The sequence below is a fragment of the Mytilus galloprovincialis genome, chromosome 7 (genome assembly GCF_965363235.1).
Source record: "Mytilus galloprovincialis chromosome 7, xbMytGall1.hap1.1, whole genome shotgun sequence".
In the NCBI taxonomy this organism is placed as follows: domain Eukaryota; kingdom Metazoa; phylum Mollusca; class Bivalvia; order Mytilida; family Mytilidae; genus Mytilus; species Mytilus galloprovincialis.
Window position 1 is genome coordinate 51,352,718 of NC_134844.1, and position 22,248 is coordinate 51,374,965.

Sequence of the window (22,248 nt, forward strand, 5' to 3'; positions counted from 1 at the left end):
TGATGTGACAGTATATTCTTATCCACGATAACACGTATAATAGTATTTCGTTTGCTTTAATTCAAGTGGCAAAAGAGTGGTGACAAAATACTGAATGAACATTTAAAGTTATAAGTCGAAATTAAACTTTTAACGCCATGGCAAAGAAAGGAAAAGACCAACTGACTTGTAGTATTATGTGATTAGCACAGATTTTTTTTAATGTGGCATTTAATTTACATTTCTATTGAGCTCAATGTAATTTAGTCAAATAATATTTAATAACATAGGCTATTTAAAAAGGATGTTTCCTACATCATGTATGTATCATTACATGTACAAAGGAAATATTTTAGAGAGCAATTTCCAGTGAAGCATAACGGAAAATGACAGTCATAACGATGATATGATAAACACTAACGAAGGCACACCATTGTACGGAACATATATGAAAACATTATATTTTAATACTATTATCATTTTATAAGTACATTTTAGTTTACTCAATACAAGGGTTCATACGTTGTTTACCTCACATGCCTCCAGGAAATTGTAAATTGTAGTTATTGCTCACATTCTCATGTCGTGTAAGCGGTCAGATATTCTGAAACAGTTTTTCACGTTAGCCATTGAATCAGCTATATACAGTTATTTGTTTTCCTAATATAAGCATTATCTCGTCAAAACAATTTCATAACAAAATCCAGACATTCATAATAAATCCCATTTAAAACGAACATTGCATAACATTCATCAAATTAAATTGTACAAAACAAAGCTTCCTCGTACATTTGTCATTAGAAATAAGATATAAGTGCAAATGCTTAAAGCTTTCAATTATACGTAAAACGGGAATCAAAAAATTTCATTTAAATTAAAATGAAGTAATAAAATCACCAAGAAAAGAGTGATATAACTTGCTAACCTTAAGGACGTTTGCGCACATACTTTCGATTATACAGATATCTTGAAGTCAAACCATCTTAACAAATATCGACATAATTAGATTTAACATTCAACTTAATTTCAACCGTTCAAACCAAAGTCTATATGCAAAGGGACCTACCTATATGTTCTTCAATTAGTCTGTATTTCTGATTGTCTATTTGATTTTCTGTCTAAGTAAAACCACTCCTCTGACACTGCTATTTTTTTAGAGGGTGAATCATTATTCACAAAAAAATGTTCATGGATGTAAACCTATCAGATTGATTGATTGTGGTTTGCACAACTTTGATAAAACTTAGAGTTATACTACATAATATTATTAGTTGACCTTAATAGGGTAAGAAATGTTTACCATGAATTAAAGAAGTATAAGCTGTGCTAGGCAAAACCTTTTTTGAAGTTAACGGTTTTCAAAGGACGTCAACTTCTTACTTTATTTGGCTTTTATTTTTTTCATACCTTAGAGTCACTGATTTGTTCTTTGTAGATAAAACGCGTACCAGATGTACATAATTTTGATGCTGGTATATGTGACAAAATTATTACATTAAATGTTTATTTCTCTAGAATTCAAGTATTTGTGTAATACATTTGTTTATATATACTCTTAACATAAGAGACCTAATCTGTATTGACGGCTATTGATTCTGGTATTTTCTATGGTTACTTTATAACAGATTCGTAAAAAGATCTAATTACAATGGTGAAATGTTGAATTTTAAGAAGTTTCCAAATGCAGTATAAAGATGCTGATATTCAATTTTGATGAATGAAGGCAATGATTTCTAATATACATTAATTAAAACTTACAGTAGGACAACCGGATGTTCCTTTTTGGCCAAAATGTGATTCGGCGGCGCTCAGTAGTTCTACGCCGAAAATTGGACTTTTTTGCGTCGGCCGACGTCAGCTGAAAAATGGCGCGCTTTTGTAAAAAAATTTCATTCGTTTACAGCAAGTACCGGCGGTAAATGCTGTTGATTGTAAGCACATTTATAAGTGAAAAATATATGAGTTTACTTATTATTTTCATGTTTGAACAAAAAAATAAAAGAAAATCTTATTTTTTCACATCTGAACATAGAATTTCGGATTTCGATTTTCTGCACTGTTGAATTAAATAGCGATATTAAAAAGGGGTACAAAAAAAAAGCATATCCTTCAATTACCCTAAAATTTTACAGTGTAATTTCGCTAGGTTTTCACATCAAAATCCGTAAAGAAAAGGGGTGTCCAAAGTAGGGCATAAAATTGTACCCATTTTAAAGTAGGGGTCTCATGTTTTTGAAGGTTTTTCCTTGCATGGCCGGTAGAATTAGAAATTGGAAAAGATTCTGTTATTAAAGTAAATATTCATTCAACTAACAAGAATAGCTGAATCCTTATATATATATAACCCCTATAAAAATATCAATATGTGTCAATTAATTGTAAAATTATAGATTTTTTTTCGAAATTGAAGAAGGCGCCATTTTCGCCTATTTCTCTATTACGTCTATTGGTCTGCTATAATTATTAGATGATTCTAAAAAATCTCCGCCTCGATTTTTTTTATACTTTCATTTTAGAATCTTTGGTACATAACGCAGATGTTATGAAAAAAATAGGCACTTCTATCGAGTAGAAATGGAGAACGCTCATCTTTATTTTGTATGTCCCCACTATGGGGGCGTGGTCCTCCTTTCACTTGTTTCTGAAGTACACGATAGCTATTCATCTCTCGAAATTAATTATCAATTAAATATCATTGAAACAAAATGAATATATTTTAAGACATCAATAAATTTTAAGTGCTACTGATTTTTTAAACAGAATATGCCGGAATCGACCCCATCCGATGTTGTGTCAATACATAGATCAACGTTGTCAATTTCCGGCGCCGAAAATGTCAACGTGAAAATGTCATTAAAAGATGGAATCTTTTCTTCTTTGTATAAATTTTGTTTATCTTAATGTCAAGAAAGTCATGCAATATGTTGAATCCATATCGACGTTATACCAAAACAGGCCTTACTTGGTAAACTAACAGTTAAGGCCTACATCATCATCATGAGATTGACTTGTTGACATCTAGTCCAAATAATTATGACGTCTGGCAAGGCTATTTTAATTTTTTTTCTGGGACGCCTTCCTACGACTATGCATAGAGGGAGGGGGGCGACCATTTGCTTTTCTAGGTATGACTAGGTGGTGGTAATTCGAAGAGAGTCCTGGTGTGTTTGTACTAGTACTTGTCTGTCCTAGGTGCTTTACCTTTATATCCATTCAACGGTACCTGTTCATATTTTTTTTGTTATTTTGTTTAATGTAAATTATTTGAATGAAGTATGTAAAAGTTTGTTGCCAACTTTTTTAATAAACCGCATAAACCATAACATTGGAGATCTATAGTAGGATATTTTTCTGGATTGAATATTTATTAATTTGCATCCATTGCATCATATGCTTTTATTTCTAAATATATTTCAATTATACATACAGACGCAGAATATTCCTTTTCAGGTCGTCTTGTGTCATGTTATTTAGGGTTTTTTTTGTATATGTAGCTTACTCTACATTATTGGTTCTGCTAAAATAAATGTTGAAGCCTGTCAGAGATATATATTTAGTCATTTGGTATCTGGTGAAGAGTTGTCTCATTGGCAACCATACACCAACTTCTTATTTTCATATTAGAATTGTAATCAAGCCTCAAGCAGGCAAACTGAAAGGGAACTGTAGTACCTTTAATAAATAACTTCTTACAAAAAACTGTTCCACTTAAAAAAATCAATGAAATATTTAAAATGATATGGCATCTCTTTTCTCCTTTCAGTCACGGGGGCTATGTTGTATGGTTGGTTGTATCATACATTTGTAACTGGTGATAGGATATACACGTAGTAATGCAGTGTTGAATACTGATTCCCCTCTCCCTAAATTGATAGGGATAAAATAATTAAATTCTTTCACTAAATCTCAATAATAGGGCAAAGGTGAAGGAAATCAATCTAAGCACACTATTGGTTCCGCTCTGTCAGACATGTTTTCTGCTCTTTGGTTGGGTTGTCTCTTTAACACCTTGCCCATTTCCATTTTCAATTTAATAGATTATTAAAGTATGTGATATGTGATAAATATCGAAAAGTGAGCTTATTTGATCAAATTCAGCCTTGTGATTCAATTCTTGAAAAAATATCAAAGCAAAATTGAGTTTTACAACATATGGGTGAAAGGTAAACGTCTTAATTTACCATGAAAAAAGTCAAATAATTCTGGAATGGTAAAACTTGAATAAGCCCAAAAGTTAAAGTGAGCTTTCTTTAAATTAAACGCATGCAAAATAAAAGGGAAACACTTGAGTCCAGAGTGAAGATATATTTGTTTTTCAGAAGTATACAATACAAGAGTGCACACGCTGAAATGTCTCGCCTTCTTTACTAATCATTGATATTATGTTGATAGTCCTAATTATAAAGCTTTATTACAACTGTCACACAAACTTAACATTAACCAAGTAAACTAAACATTGACCAATGAAACATGAAAATGAGGTCAAGGTCAGATGAACTGTTTAAGGTAGTCATGTACAGCAAACAAATCTTCCATACAACAAATATAGTTGACCTATTGCTCATAGTTTAAGAAAACACAAAACAAAAACTTAACATTGAGCAGTGAACTGTGAAAATGAGGTCAAGGTCAAATAAAACCTGTGTGACTGACATATAGATCATAAAATATTTCCATATACCAAATATAGTTGACCAATTGCATATAGTATTAGAAAAAAAGACCAAAACTCAAAAACTTAACTTTGACCACTGAACCATGAAAATGAGGTCAAGGTTAGATGACACCTGCCAGCTAGACATGTACACCTTACAATCATTCCATACACCAAATACAGTAGACCTATTGCATACAGTATAAGAAAAACAGACCAAAACACAAAAGCTTAACTGTAACCACTGAACCATGAAAATGAGGTCAAGGTCAAATGACACCTGCCAGTTGGACATGTACACCTTACAGTCCTTCCATACACCAAATATCCTAGACCTATTGCTTATAGTATCGGAGATATGGACTTGACCACCAAAACTTCACCTTGTTCACTGATCCATGAAATGAGGTCGAGGTCAAGTGAAAACTGTCTGACGGGCATGAGGACCTTGCAAGGTATGACATACCAAATATAGTTATCCTATTACTTATAATGGGAGAGAATTTAACATTACAAAAAATCTTAACCTTTTTTTCAAGAAGTCACTGAACCATGAAAATGAGGTCAAGGAAATTGGACATGTGACTGACGGAAACTTCGTAACATGAGGCATCCATATACCAAGGATGAAGCATCCAGGTCTTTAACCTTCTAAAATATAAAGCTTTTAAGTAGTTATCTAACGTCGTCGCTGTAGCGGCTGGATCACTTTCCCTTTGTCGAGCTTTCTGCAACCAAAGTCGCAGACTCGACAAAAATGAGGAATCTTATAGTTGTTAACTATACAACAGTGATATTGCTTTGAAACTTTTTTTACGAAAACAGCTGAGTCAATAATCTGATTTTTTTTACTAAATATGGTGGCATTTCACTTATACACATTTTAATGTTGATGAGTCTCGCATATTTCAAAATCCTCTTTTTACTACACATTGAGCCCGTAGTCAGCTTAAGTTTCATTTATTCCATTCTGCATAAATTCAACAAAAATGTCTGCTAATAAACACTTGAAGCACCTCGGTTACCATTCTGTACATGAATATATCTCTCATAACAAATTTCATATACATTGCTGATTCCAGGTATCAACATTTTAATCCTCCAGTAAAATTATTCTTCTGACAGGATGTGTTGTGTACTGAAAATAAAAAAAATATTTTGTTATTAAATAAAGTTAGTTGATTCAATTGAAAAGTAATGATGAATGATAATTTAATATATTATATTTCATTGTTATGGGCATCTTTGACCCAAATATGGTCTGCTTAAGGATGTTCGCTGCTCAGTTTCAAAATAAATAACTTTTCATAAAACTAATATGTATTGATAGGGAATAAATTGAGAAATCAAAAAAGCCAAAAAATTATAGGGGTCAATGTGGTTGTTTTCGAGATATTAGCCATTGGAATTTTGGCGGGAAAATGTTCTCTCTTGATTTTTCATAGCTTTATCATTGACCAGTTAAAGTTCTCAAATACTATTAAATTAAAAAAATAAATAAAATTTTATAAGACTTTTACAAATGATTAATAATTATACATGTAAAAGATTTATAAAAAGAAAAATGGGGGTTCATGGGGAAATTTTTTTAAGGCATTCAATGGATAAAATCAGAGGATTCCGAAAATCTGACAAAAATTCCAAAACATGACAAGCAGACATTTTTAACATTCTCTTATCTGAAAAAAATGGTAAAGTTTATTAAAAAACACTTTTGATATTCTCATGGATATGATGCACATCTTGTAAGAGTTAATTCCCTTATATTGTTTTTTATCTTTATAAATTAATTTTAAATTACTGTACCCTTCATTTTTGAAATTAGGTTTTAAATCCAAATGAAACTATCTTGAAATTATACAGAATAGATAATACATGTAGTATAAAATCTTTAAACTATTAAAAGTATACCATTTGGCCTTAAAGTCTGTGTATAATTCTTGAACCTATAAACTATAAATTTTAACTTCCATTCCAAAATTATTCCATTGGCAATTTTCTTATCTGACTGTTAAATGTAAAATATTTTCAGTCTATTTCCTTATCAAAATAGTGTTAATTCATAATGTCTATCATGTTTGTTTCATATTTGTGGGATTGAAATCATAGCGCATTGTAAATAACCCACTGATGTTACCCTGAACAGACACATTTGGATTACTTACCCTAAATATATTCTAGTCATATTGTTTTCTATTTTAAACAAAATAATTTTGCTTTCAGCATTACTCGTCTTTGACATTCCATTTGATTACTGTTTTCTTGCTGTATGTATATCATATATGTGCATGTTCTGCAAGTGTTTTTGTTGATATATAAAAGTTCTCTGTTTTGAATTTTTGATTCATAGTGAACATCCTTCTCCATCCTGTAAATATACAGCAAATGTACATACATCTACTAAATCAATTATACTAAATTATTCAAAGCAAAATTAAACAAAATTAATTTTGCATTGTTATTATCAACACATGAATAAAAATTTGCCAAATAAATTACCAAGAAAAAACATATTTTCTTGCTCCAATGAAGACCCATTGGTGGCCGTCAGCTGTTGTCTGCTCTTTGGTTGGGTTGCTGTTTCTTTGACACATTACCCATTTCCATTCTCAATTTTATATATTTATAATGTATTATAAATGATTATGCCTCTAGCATTTCTGCTCAATACACAAAAGTTACAGGCAAAGAAAACATATTATAATAGTGTACATAAATAAATGCAAGCTGAAATTTTATACATTTTGGCAAGGATTTGTATACAAATCCTTGATTTTGGGGGCACTCACAACCTAGTTTTAATTTAAATCCATGAACCACCCTGTCATAACACCATTAATTTGATAATATTATGATATTAATGTAGTTAGAGTACATTTTTTGAAAGTAATTAATATTATCAATGGATTATCATTTCTAATTAGCATGATTAGTTTGTATATATATATGACTATAGCCTATAGGAATAATATAACATAATGGATATAAAATATCTGTACAGGCATATTAAATTTGGGGTCTCACTAATTAGCGACAAGATTCGTCAAGAAGACTATTTAGCGACAAGAACACATTTTTTTTTATTAAATGTAAAGAAATATATACATTCAATTTTTTTTTTTAATATACGGGCAGAAATAAATTGATATTTTTTTTTATTTCAGCAAAGACATATATATGTATATATACATGTCTCTGATTTCAGTTCTTTGTATTTCACAATTTGTGTCTGTATTTTCTGCAAGTTTATTATAAATTGTACAAAGAGAATTTTAAAAAAAACAAATTATAAGATAAATATATTATTGTTCTAAAACAAGTAAAAGTAATATCATAATAAACAGGGTAAACGTAATACTGTTAAACATAATAAATGATAAAATATCATGTAAATAAATTTATCAATTTTTTTTGTATCAATATTAATGTTTTTGTTGCTAAAACTGTTTTCTTTTGCATATTCTTTTAATACTTATTTGGAATAAGTAATTTTAAGGAAAAAAAATGTTTTCTTGTTGCTAAATAGTTTCTTGTCGCTAAAATAATTCTTCTTGTCGCTTCTTGACGATTCTTGTCGCTAAAATTCTCCTTGTCGCTAATTAGTGAGACCGTAAATTTGTAATAGTTCTTGGTCATGGGGATACATTTTAATGCATGTGTAAGCTCTGAAATGGGATGGAAATTCAGTGGTTATTTCAATGTGTAAATTTCTTTTAAAATATGAGATATGAATTTAGAGGATGCATCATGATGGCTATCTTTTTTTTTATATGGGAAAGAGGAGTCTGTGCCTGTAATCGCCTCCCTTTGTATTTTATGTTTATGAAAGATTTAATTTTTATGAATATTACATGTACATTTTGGTGTACATATTATATGAAATTAGGGACACAAATATTTTTTTTCCAAATTAAATATTGTACCAGGTATAAAATAGCAAACAGTAAAAGTGGGTCCACTTTTGAGTTGAACCCACGACGTTCAGCAAAATTCGTGTAGCCTAAGTAGCCTATATTTTGCAATTTTGGGGGCCTTGAAATTACCCCCCTTTTTAGAGAACTTACAATCGGCATGAAACGGGATCATACGTGCTTTCGAATTTGATTCATTTTGGTCAGTATTTGCAGTTAGAGGTTTACAATGTTCTATTAGTATTATCTGAGCAAAAAGTGAAAGCGTGAATATTTTCCATGGAGATCGTGAAGAACGAAGAACACCTTGACCAGTTTAAAAACGGATGTTGACAACTTGTGTGGGTGTAATATTTCCGGAGACAAGTGCGGATACCTTAGATCGAAATCCGAATGTAATTCATTCAATACTAGTATATGAAAAGGAAATGATGATATATTGGATTTTAATTTTCATGTTTGATATAATTTTACATTTTATTTTTGCCGTTTAAATCATTTCTTTGGATCCGACTTATTTGATAATAATTAACTGAAATATCTGGAATAAACCTTTACCTTTTGTGTTGCTTAGCATAAAGTTTAAGCATCCAAGAATGTCATAAATGCAACTTTTCAGCGTGGAATGCCAAATCCAACGTCAAATAATGGCCGCCATTACGTGTTGACAACGTCGTCCAGTGAACCGTATCACTGAGCACCGAAATCCTTACTCAGGCGCTTCCGGTTGTCCTACTGTTAAATAACATTCTAAATAACCAAAATTATGACATCATTGCTGTTGATCTCTATTTTGCAAAATGTGAGCCTGCCAAAATCAATGGCTTTGTTTCAAATACATAAATGCTGACCAATAAAGCAACATTAATATACAACACATTTGAATAAATTGCCAGAAATATAAAGCCAATAAGCTATTTCAAATCACTATTATATATTTGCTCAACTTCATCAAATCTGTTTATAACTAGTCTGTCCATGCTTCAAACGATTTTACATTGACTTTTGTTTTTTATTTCAAACATGTTTAGTTTATACCGGATTAAACTGTACTGTAATACTGATGAAACTTATATGAAACAGAAAATAAAATACAAGCGATTGAGCATTCTTTCAATTGAATTCCCGAATGTTAAATTAAATCGAACGTGATGGTTTTTCGTCCACATTTTATAGTTAACATTCATTTATTTAATATCTACATGTTATAATTAATTGTTGTTGCACAGGGGAAAATTCTCATTAGATTCAAATTAAAAATAACTGTTCTTAGGTATTATGTAATAGAGAAGCAAATTATAGGTCGTATACTGCTAACACATTTAGTATAATTGTATAGCACTACGATAGTGCAGCCAATAACCTTGATTTCCGAAATGTGTAATATCATTTGACACTAGAAATAGAGTAAATTGTACTATACAAATCAAATGCAACCAAAAAAATATCCATGGACAAGTAAGTAATCAACCCAGTAGAACCAAACAATATAAGGGATACAAATTAGGTTATAAATAAAGTGATTCGTTTAAACTTGAGGTAGATCATTACCTCTCTGAATTCAAAAAGTGTTGGCCGTGTTATACTTGCATTCAGATGATTTGATATGCACAATGTAAAATATTCTAAACTATATTGACAAAACAGGCCGTTTATTAACTGTAAATTACACTTTTGGTTTATTTACAGTAATTTGAGTGCGTGCTAGTAGTCCCCCCTCCCCCCGTATCCATTTAAACGTGTTAAGAATTACGGTAGACATTGTATACATATAAACTTCCATCAAACATTTGAGCACCATAAAAAAAATGGCTTGTACAGAGCATTCACGACTGTCTGAATAAAGCAGTTCGGTTGTTCCAATCTAAGCATCATGAATTTTCGCTTGAACTACGCTCTGTTATTGGCCTTTTAATTTTTTTGGTTAGTATTTGACTATTTTTATTAGATAAAACTCGTGCAAGACGTACACATTGTTAAGGACGATATCTGTAATCTGCTTGTTTGGTTTACTTCCTGGAACACATATATCTTGATATTTGAGAAAATTCTAGAAATGAATGTAAGTACTGTCTATTAAAAGAGGGACGAAAAATACCAAAGGGACAGTCAAACTCGTAAATCTAAAACAAACTGACAACACTATGGCTAAAAATGAAAAAGACAAACAAACAACAGCACACATGACACAACATAGAAAACTAAAGAATAAACAATAGAACCCCATCCAAAAACTAGGGGTGATCTCAGGTGCTCCGGAAGGGTAAGCAGATCCTGCTCCACATATGGCACCCGTCGTGTTGCTTATGTGATAACAAATCCGGTAAATAGTCTAATTCAGTAGGTCACATTCATGAAAGGGAAGGGGATTGTAGTTACGACGTAAGGAACATATCCGATATCATTTGTGAAACGGTTATTCCATAACAGTCAACCAACTCGTGATGGCGTCCGTAAAATTTGCGGAGGGATGATTTCATCTTCACAATTTGGAGCTCTTGGTGTAATAGCTTCCTTGTGAAAAGCAACCCTCTATCAAGAAAATCATGATAGGAAATGCAAGCACGGAATATCGTATCCATTGGGAGATATATACCCCGTATGCAGGTGTGCTGGAATATTGGTACTTAGAAATGGAAAGTTCACAATTGGAAAGCTGAAATCATCTCTTTTGTCGTAAAGTTTTGTTTTCAGCCGACCCTCATTGTCAATTTCTAGATGTAAGTTTTGAAGCAATATATTGATTTAATACACCTATAGATATGTCTTACAAAGTTTCATAGTTGTATCACCATTTGCATGATTTGTGTGGTAAGCTTCACAACTATTTGTAGTGTAAAGACATAATAAGCAGTGTGATAACAGCGTGACCAACATATATACATGTAATGCCAACATATAAGTAAAAAATGCTTAGAGGATGTAAGATTATTAGTTCTCATAACTGTACATATATATACCAATATACATTTAGTCAGGTTCTGTCTAACGGAATTGCTTCGTAACTTTTGTAGTATATAAGCATCATGTGGTGCATGCATGTGACTCCTTGCCACATACAGCTTGCCTGTGCTAGCATTATGTTCAAATGATTAATTTTGGTAATTTTATCAACAAACATACTAAATTCGTTCTCTAAATCATCGGATTGGACTACCACAAGCAACTTTAAGATTAATGAGAGGTTCGTAATTTTCTTGTACAGACTATATGTGGTATGATGTCATCTGTTTATAAAGTCTGGAGCTGAAATGTCAGTTAACTGCTAGTAGTCTGATGTTATTTATGTATTATTGTCATTTTGTTTATTTTCTTTGGTTACATCTTCTGACATCAGACCCGGACTTCTCTTGAACTGAATTTTAATGTGCGTATTTTTTCTTGTTAAGCGTTTATTTTTCTGCATTGGCTAGAGGTATAGGAGGAGGTTTGAGATCTCACAAACATATTTAACCCCGACACATGTTTGCGCCTGTCCCAAGTCAGGAGCCTCTGGCCTTTGTTAGTCTTGTATTATTTTAACTTTTAGTTTCTTGTGTACAATTTGGAGTTTAGTATGGCGTTCATTATCACTGAACTGGTATATATATTTGTTTCGGGGCCAGCTGAAGGACGCCTCCGGGTGCTGCAATTTCTTGCTGTATTGAAGACCTGTTGGTGACCTTCTGCTGTTGTCTGCTCTATGGTCCGGTTGTTGTCTTTTTGACACATTTCCCATTTCCATTCTCAATTTTATGATATGTCGCAACATGTCATTGTTTTTATTTCAATTGACTTTAATATACTTTCCATGGAAGTTTAAGAAATCCAATTGAAAGTTAGAAGTTCTACAATAAAAAAAAAGTTTTGACCAATGCAAGTGGTCAATGAAATTTATCGATACATTTAGTTTTCCTAGGTGTCAACTTTTTAACTAATAGAAACGATTATTTTGCTGTGAAAATGGCCAGTGTTTATGTTTTCTTTCCCAACGTGCATGCAAGCATATTGAATGAAATGGAATATATTAAAAGATGCTATATATGTTTTGTTCTGTCCTCTATGAGGTTTTCTACGTTTGAAAGATTTAGCTATTTTTATTTCATTGTCCTACAGGGGTTGTGAAGCAATATATTGATTTAATACACCTATAGATATGTCTTACAAAGTTTCATAGTTGTATCACCATTTGCATGATTTGTGTGGTAAGCTTCACAACTATTTGTAGTGTAAAGACATAATAAGCAGTTGGATAACAGCGTGACCAACATATATACATGTAATGCCAACATATAAGTAAAAAATACTTAGAAGATGTAAGATTATTAGTTCTCATAACTGTACATATATATACCAATATACATTTAGTCAGGTTCTGTCTAACGGAATTGCTTCGTAGAATTTGTAGTATATAAGCATCATGTGGTGCATGCATGTGACTCCTTGCCACATACAGCTTGCCTGTGCTAGCATTATGTTCAAATGATTAATTTTGGTAATTTTATCAACAAACATACTAAAATCGTTCTCTAAATCATCGGATTGGACTACCACAAGCAACTTTAAGATTAATGAGAGGTTCGTTATTTTCTTATACAGACTATATGTGGTATGATGTCATCTGTTTATAAAGTCTGGAGCTGGAATGTCAGTTAACTGCTAGTAGTCTGATGTTATTTATGTATTATTGTCATTTTGTTTATTTTCTTTGGTTACATCTTCTGACATCAGACCCGGACTTCTCTTGAACTGAATTTTAATGTGCGTATTTTTTCTTGTTAAGCGTTTATTTTTCTGCATTGGCTAGAGGTATAGGAGGAGGTTTGAGATCTCACAAACATATTTAACCCCGACACATGTTTGCGCCTGTCCCAAGTCAGGAGCCTCTGGCCTTTGTTAGTCTTGTATTATTTTAACTTTTAGTTTCTTGTGTACAATTTGGAGTTTAGTATGGCGTTCATTATCACTGAACTGGTATATATATTTGTTTCGGGGCCAGCTGAAGGACGCCTCCGGGTGCTGCAATTTCTTGCTGTATTGAAGACCTGTTGCTGACCTTCTGCTGTTGTCTGCTCTATGGTCCGGTTGTTGTCTTTTTGACACATTTCCCATTTCCATTCTCAATTTTATGATATGTCGCAACATGTCATTGTTTTTATTTCAATTGACTTTAATATACTTTCCATGGAAGTTTAAGAAATCCAATTGAAAGTCAGAAGTTCTACAATAACAAAAAAGTTTTGACCAATGCAAGTGGTCAATGAAATTTATCGATACATTTAGTTCTCCTAGGTGTCAATTTTTTAACTAATTGAAACGATTATTTTGCTGTGAAAATGGCCAGTGTTTATGTTTTCTTTCCCAACGTGCATGCAAGCATATTGAATGAAATGGAATATATTAAAAGATGCTATATATGTTTTGTTCTGTCCTCTATGAGGTTTTCTACGTTTGAAAGATTTAGCTATTTTTATTTCATTGTCCTACAGGGGTTGTGATATTTGTAACAGTGTTAATTTCAAACGATATGTTTACGTGTTCTCTTGATATAAAGCGAACGGTGATCAACTCGTGATGAAGCCAACACAAAATAACTCAAGATTGAACACTATAAAGTGACAACATACAGGCTGAACAAAACTGGATCTAATTCGTTGATGTGAGAGTATATTTTTACCCACGATAACATTGCTAATGGCATATCGTTTGCTTAAATTCAAGTGACAAAAGCGTGGTGACAAAATACCGAATAAACATTTAAAGTTATAAGTCGGAATTAAACTTTAACGCCATGGCACAGAAAGAATAAAGACCAACTGACTTGTAGTATTATGTGACTTTTTTTCTTCATAGTAGCACAGACTTTTTTTTAATGTGGCATTTAAAATACATTTCTATTGAGCTCAATGTAATTTAGTCAAATAGTATTTAATAAAATAAGTTTCTCAGCAAGGATGTTTCCTTAGTAAGTATGTATCATTATATTTACAAAGGGAATATTTTGGAGAGCAATTACTAGTTAAGCATAAGCGGAAATGACAGTCACAACGCTTATAAATAAATTTTTAAGAAGGCACACCATTGTACGGAACATATACGCAAACATTATATTTGAATTGTATTATCATTTTATAAGTTCATTTTAGTTTACACATTTCAATGGTTCGTGTGTTGTTTACCTGAATTGCCTCCTAGAAGTTTTAAATAGTAGTTATTGCTCACATGCTCATGGCGTGTAAACGGTAAGATATTCTGAAAAAAGTTTGTCACGTAAGGCATTGAATCAGCTATATACAATTTGTTTTTTACCTAATATAAGCGTTATATCGTCAAAATAGTTTCATAACAAAATCCAGACATTCATAATAAACTCTTTTTTGAACAAAATTGCATAACATCCATCACATTTAAATGGGCAAAGCTTCCTCGTACATTTGTAATTAGAAATAGGATATTAGTGCAAATGTTGAAATCTTTGCACTATACGTAAAACGAGAATCTAAATTCAAATAAAGTAACACAATCACCAAGAAAAGACTTCTTTGAACCGCAAAATTTACTCGAGTGATATAACTTGCTTCGCTTAAGATGTTTGAGTACATACTCAAGATTATACAGATATATTGAAGTCAATGCACCTTAACAAATATCGACATAATTAGATTTAACATTCAACTTAATTTCAACCGTTCAAACCAAGTAGATATAGGACGATGTGGTGTGAGTGCCAACTCTCCATCCAAATAACAATTTATAAAAGTAAACCATTATAGGTCAATGTACGGCCTTTAACACGGAGCATAGATTCACACAGAACAACAAGCTATCAAGGGCTCCAAAATTACTGGTGTATAACCATTCAAAAAGAAAAAACAATGGTTTTATAGTCTATACGCCAAGGGACCAATACGTTTACAATTAGTCTGTATCTTGTATTTCTGTCTTCCTATTTAATTATCTGTTGATGCACAACCAATCCTCTGACACTGTTATCTTCATTTTAGATGGTGAATCATTGTGCACAAACAAATATTCATGGATGTAAACCTATCAGATTGATTGATTGTGATGTGCCTAACTTTAACAAAACTTGGAATTATACTACATAGTATCATTAGTTGACCTAAATAGTGTTAGAACTGTTTACCGTGATTGTATAAGCTGTGCAGAACCTTTGTGGGAGTTTACGGTCTCCAATGCACTTCAATTGCTTACTTTATTTCGCTTTTAATTTTTGTTTTCCCTAAGAGTCACTGATTTGTTCTTTATAGATAAAACGTGTACCAGGCGTACATAATTTGGAGGCTGGTATATGTGACGAGCTAATTTACATTAAATGTTTATTTCTCTCGAATTCAAGTATTTGTTTAACACTTTTGTTTATGAATACACTAAACATAAGAGACTTACTCTGTATTCACAGCTGTTGATTCTGACAGAGTACTTACTATTGGAACTTTATAATAGATTCGTAAAAGTCCATTATTTCTACTATACATTATTTAAAATTTAAATAACATTCTAAATAACCTAAATTATGACATCATTGCAGTTAATCTTGATTTTGCAAAATGTGAGCCTACCAAAATCAATGGCTTTGTTTCAAATACATAAATGCAGACCAATAAAGCAACAACAACAAACAACACATTTGAATACATTACAAGAAACCTGAAGCCAATAAACTATTTCAAATTAATATTATATATTTGCTATACTTCATTAAATTTTATTATAACTGGTCTGTCCATGCTTCAATTGATTTTGTAATGACTTTCGTTTTCTATTTCAAACATATGAAGTTTACACCGGAATACACTGTATAGAAACAGAAAATAAAATACAAGCGATTACGCATTCTTTCAGTTGGATTCCCGAAAGTTAAATTAAATCGTACGTGATGGTGTGTTGACGACAATTTATCAGTTACATTCTTTGATTTAATATTTACATGTTATAATGAAGTATTGTCACAGAAGGGGAGCATTCCATTATATTTAATGAAGCAGAACTCGTATTAGGTATTATGTAATTACAAAAAAGCAAATTAAAGGTTGCAAAGTTCTAACACGTTTAATTCTATCACATAGCACTTACATAATGCATCCAAGAACCTTGGCATGATATGATTTCCGAATATGCGTAATATTATTGGACAAAACAATAAATTGCACTATACAAATAAATTTAACCGGAAATATGTCAACGGACAAGCAAATCATCAACACAATAGAACCAGATAATATAACCCATATCGTATAGTAAATTATAAAAAAGAAAAAGGGAACTCGTCATAGTGTGTAGAATATTTTTATATAAGACATAAAGCAACCAACTTTCAAGCAATCAATAGACTCATCAAAATCAAACAATAAATAGTCGCAATGGACGGTAAACAACTTCAACCAATTGACACCTAGTTGATGTGATCCCTGGATTAGACATGGGCGTAGGCGCACAACCATTACCTAAAACAAGAGAGTGATGTAAAAATTTTTTTGAACATTTGAAAAAAAAATCGTTGCCAAAGACTTACATACTTGTCTGTTTGCATCCAAAATTTTAACTGAAAAGGCGTTAACAGCAGTTCATTGATTGCATTTAGTTTACAATGCGAGTTTGAAATTATCGATTGCTGTAGGAAATTGAATCCAAACAAAATAAAGTTAAGAATTGTATAGTCCAATTCTTAGTAATCATTCTTGAAGTGTACTCTAAAATGCTAAGGTTATATCAATTATGATGAAAATACAGCAAACAATAAATAATCGCTTTTGTTAATTTTCCAATTAACATGACACACGAAACAAAAAAGAACGGTTTCCCTTTGGGAATTTTAGTATATTTACTTGTAATTGCTACGTAAGTATTACAACGTAACCAAAAATTAAAACGCTGTGTACGTTTAGATTTAAATGTACTTTACACTTGAAAGTATAGGTGAATGATTCAACAGGAGATCAAAGTGTTTTTTTTTTTTATGTATTAAACTAGGAGATAATATGTCATTAACAATTTAAAAAACTCTCCACCAGAAACTAAATGACGTAGAAATTATCAACAATACGTCACCATACGGCCTTAAATAACAACATGCATGTACCTAGGTAAGTTATATCTTTCAATGCGAGCTGGCAAAACAGTCACATTGAATGTTAACTCACATTGAAAGTTGAAACTATCTGGACAAACAAATGGATTAATCATTATAGTCTGTATTGTAACAGAATAATTCAAGACCCTATATACGTGGTCACATGGACATAATTTGAATTGAGTTTATAATATGGAGGACATACAGGAACTGACCTTTTTCAAACGAATATAAGAACATTTATATCCCAATCCTCAAACCAATGATATTCAAAATATTTATAAACGAAACATAAAAACAAAATGAAATGTATTTTTTAAGAATGGCACTGGAAATGTTCAAAAACCACAGAGACAATCACATATACTTTTTTATGTCACTTTATTCGATTAGCGGTATACTGCTGTAGCCTTTATTTATACTTTAAAAATTTTAAGAAATTGTCCAAGTTGTATTTGATCTGTCTAGTCAATTCATTTTGCTGAGAATGCGTTTTACCCTTACTTCATTTCGCTTTCAAACTTGCCTTTTGTGTGTTTGTTTTACAGTTTTAGGTTCTGTTGCCGTTGTTAATTAATATCGCAATATTTTCATTTAAATATAAACATGCTTGTTTTATGTTTTCCCAAATTATGGAAGAAGTGTCAGTATCCGTATTTTTTAGTTTTCTCGGTGCTATAGACCAAAATAATAAATACACTGACATAAGTGAAATAAACACATGAAACTAACTGTTTCCAGCTGATACTTAGAAAACATCTCCTGTTAAATAAGAAGAATAAATATCAAGGAAGGTAAAATCGCAAATGAAACCCATTCAAATGTATACTGGGACTCGCTACAGATGCTCTGTTGAAAGGTCAATATGCCAATAATCTGTTGCAAACACTATTTAATTTACCATGTGTCATCAGAAGAAATCGGTGGGATTTATATACAAATTCGTCCTTTGCTTTGTCAATTTCTAGGCTAATGATGTATATGTACAACTAATGACAAGAACACTTAAATAAAATTACAAACAATGCCTACTGCTTCATTCATCACACAAAAAACAATATACATGTTGTTGGTGATGTGAGATATATGAGATTATACGTGTAAAACTGTGGTGGATAGCCAAAGTGACCGTTGGTGTAAATATTATAATAGATTTGATAGATTTGATTCGTTCATTTTTTAATATCAATTTTAACCCAACATTTTTAAACTAACTAAAGTTGTACTAGTACTATTTCATTTTTTTTTTCACAAACCTTGATCGTAAATTTATTTTGGAAAAATATATTTATACCATATCCTTGTTTCAACATTTGAAAAAAGATCACAAACATGGGTTAGACCATTTTATTAAAAATACATTTATATATTTGTTTTCACTATTAAGTTGATTCAGCACAGAACATAGACTAAATTATATTGAGCTGGAAACTAGTTGTCAATGCACAACTTCCAAATTAAATTTCAAGTAAAGTGGATTTAGTTTGTTTTATGTCATTGTAGGTTTTTCAACCGAAAAACTTTAGTCAGCAATTAAAAGCCGAAAAATGACAAAAAGTCAATAAATACTAAAGACAAAAATCAAACAACCTGATATCTGACAAAACCTTATTTTCATTTTTTTTTTTAAATTAATTGTTTAACATTGTCATTTTTTGGGGCCTTTTATAGCTGACTATGCGGTATGGGTTTTGCTCATTGTTGAAGGTCGTACGGTGACCTATATATGTTAATTTCTGTGTCATGGTGGTCTCATGTGGGTAGTTGTCTCATTGTCAATCATACCACATCTTCTCTTTTATATTAAACTATAATATGTTAAAACAGACAGTAACCAACACAAACCACTGAAATACAGCTATTGACGTTAAAGTAGCACAAGGGACAGACATACATGAAACTTATAGCATATACACGCTAAACCTTCTTCTCTACTTCTGAAAATTGGATAACGTTAACCTAACTACGATTTCAAAATTGATACAGTTGATACTATTTGTAACAATATTCAAGCTATGATTGCAACCTATGACTGTCACTTTGCCCTTACACAGTCTTGAACTATCTATGACATCTTTTGTTATTGTGGCAGATTTTCGGGGTAGCTATCTGTTTAGATAAATAAAATAACTGCATTTTCATATTTGCATTTGACAGGTTTACTCAAGGAAAGATAAGGTGTCCAAGAATAAGATAAAATAAATTGTTTCATATCAATTATTCGTTTTATGGTGACATCCAGCAGTTTCATTCATGATTATAGTACAATCAAATGATTATTATATCAGTCGAGGCAATGTTCTTGGTGATTAAATTTTAGGAAAAGATCTAGATATATGAATTATGTGCATCATTCACCTAGTGACCTTAATAATATTGATTTATGTATTTTAGAAAACATAAAATGATCAAATTGTATCATTATAATTGAAATGACATTTCAATAAGACAAAAGTAAAATCACATAAATTCTGAACTCCGAGGAAAATATAATCGGAAAGTCCCTAATCGCATAGCAAAATCAAATGACGAATCACTTAAAAAACGAATGGACAACAACTGTCGTATTCCTGATTTGGTATAGGCATTTTAAAGTGCAGAAAATGTTGGATTGATCCTGGTTTTATAGCGCTTAACCTCTCACTTTGTACGACAGTCTCATCAAGTTCCGTTATATTTACAACGATGTGTGAACTAAACAGACATAATAAATAAAATAGTCAAAATATGGGTGCATAGGAACTGCCTGTACCAATTCAGGAATATGTGATTATGGACTTTTTAGATTTTCCTCTGAGTTCAATATTTTTGTTATTTTACTTTTTACCAAGAGAAGAAAAATGATAAACTGTAAACGAATGGCCTTCGATAATGAATAAACTGTAAATTGAGAATTGATGCCAACTTTTTATTAATGCAATTATTGAGACGACTTTTTGATTACTGCAAAAGTAAACACTCACATTCTTATATTTGATACATATATCTGTATGCAGCTTTCCCCCCAATAGCAATAGATCATCAATGTGGGCATTTTTTCAAATATTGCGAAAATAAATGAATGCAATACATTTTGTAGTTTCTGAAATTTACAGTAATCAGCATAGTGTAGTGTGACATAAGAGGACACCAAAACGACACACTCAAGCAAAAATGAATGAAATATTCTCCGCAAGATGTTACACAAACAACTACAATCAATAAATCAGTCAACACAAAAAAATTATGATATATGTAAATGACAAACAACTTAAACAAATTGGCACAACGCTTCATATAATCACGGGATTGAAAATATGTGAGCGCCCATAGCGATAATATTACATAAAAAATTGATTTAAACTCACATCCTCAGGACAACATCAGATGCAGCTATGTAGATTCATCCATTGTATACTTACATTTGTAAATGTAGTACAATATATCCATATTTTTTTTCTTTTTTAATCTAATGAGTTAAGCTCTCTTCAACATATTGTTATAGAGTGTACTGTTACACTACTATTCCATGTTAGAAATCATTTGGAAGCCCTCTAACATATTCAATCTCGCCACATTCTATATGTGTCTGTCTCAAGTTCTTCTGTTATATGTTTTTACTTTTTGTGAACAAAATTATGATCTTTCTTTGCCCCATGTCATCAGTTTGTTACAACAAGATATAAATTGAAAAGATAAATGATGACTTCAAAGATCATCTTAACTGTAGTCATCTGCTTATCAATAACAATGGACCTGATATAGAAATGATACAACGAAATCAATTATATTCAATAAACAAAGCTTTAATACAGAATTCATATGTATTTTTGATTATTGAAGGTAAAAAAATGTAACCTTCAAGATTTAACAAAAATCGGCGCTATGATTAAAGCTTCCGTAGAAATAATATTGAACTTGAATATTTTGATTAAGCATTGATCATATCCATCAAAAATATGAAATGCTCATCTATTAAAACTTTTCCCGATATACATTCGCAATTTTTTAGCTTTAAAATTTCTATTTCACACATACACTGTGATTACAAGTCACTTATAACATGTATAACGCTCAAAAATCAGATACACATATATATAACAAAAATTGTAATGGTTTCAATATCTTTATTCGTTTCAAGTGGAAGCGTTTTTTTTTTTTTTTTCTAATACCTTTGTATTGCTTCTGTTGTTCATACATATTTTTTTTCAATTTATGAACATACATAAATATTATTTCGTTAACTGCATGGTTTATGTCTTTTGCTGATAGAAAACATGACGTTTTCTTTGTTTATCGGTGTTTCCTCACACTTGACTGGTATAATATCAAGCCTAGACAATGATTTAAGTATCAACAGATTACCATTATTGAAGAACTAACTACAAATGTAACAATACGAACATCTGATGAAAGACATGTTTTAATATAAATTTTAATAATGTAGAATGTTTCATCGGATCTACATCGGTATATTTTGTCTCTTTTTGTCCCTGACCAATTTCTGGAATAACCATCAAATTGTTCATCAAAATAAAAATTCTTAAATAGCCTTGCGATTTCCACGTTTGAATTTTTTAACATTTTTCATTTGAGGTCTTTCATTGCTAACTACATGTATACGAGTTGAGCTTTTCTTATTTTTGAAAGTC

The 22,248-nt window shown here is 31.3% G+C and overlaps 1 long non-coding RNA gene across 1 annotated transcript; it reads right to left on the reverse strand.

Moving 5' to 3' along the window:
• Positions 1–4,269: 4,269 nt before the first annotated feature.
• LOC143083230 (uncharacterized) lies at positions 4,270–9,279 on the reverse strand. Its single transcript, XR_012980595.1, has 3 exons — positions 8,698–9,279; positions 6,799–7,001; positions 4,270–5,771 (listed from the first exon to the last, which is right to left on the reverse strand). It is a non-coding gene; the product is annotated as an uncharacterized LOC143083230 (long non-coding RNA).
• Between the last annotated feature and the right edge of the window lie 12,969 nt (positions 9,280–22,248).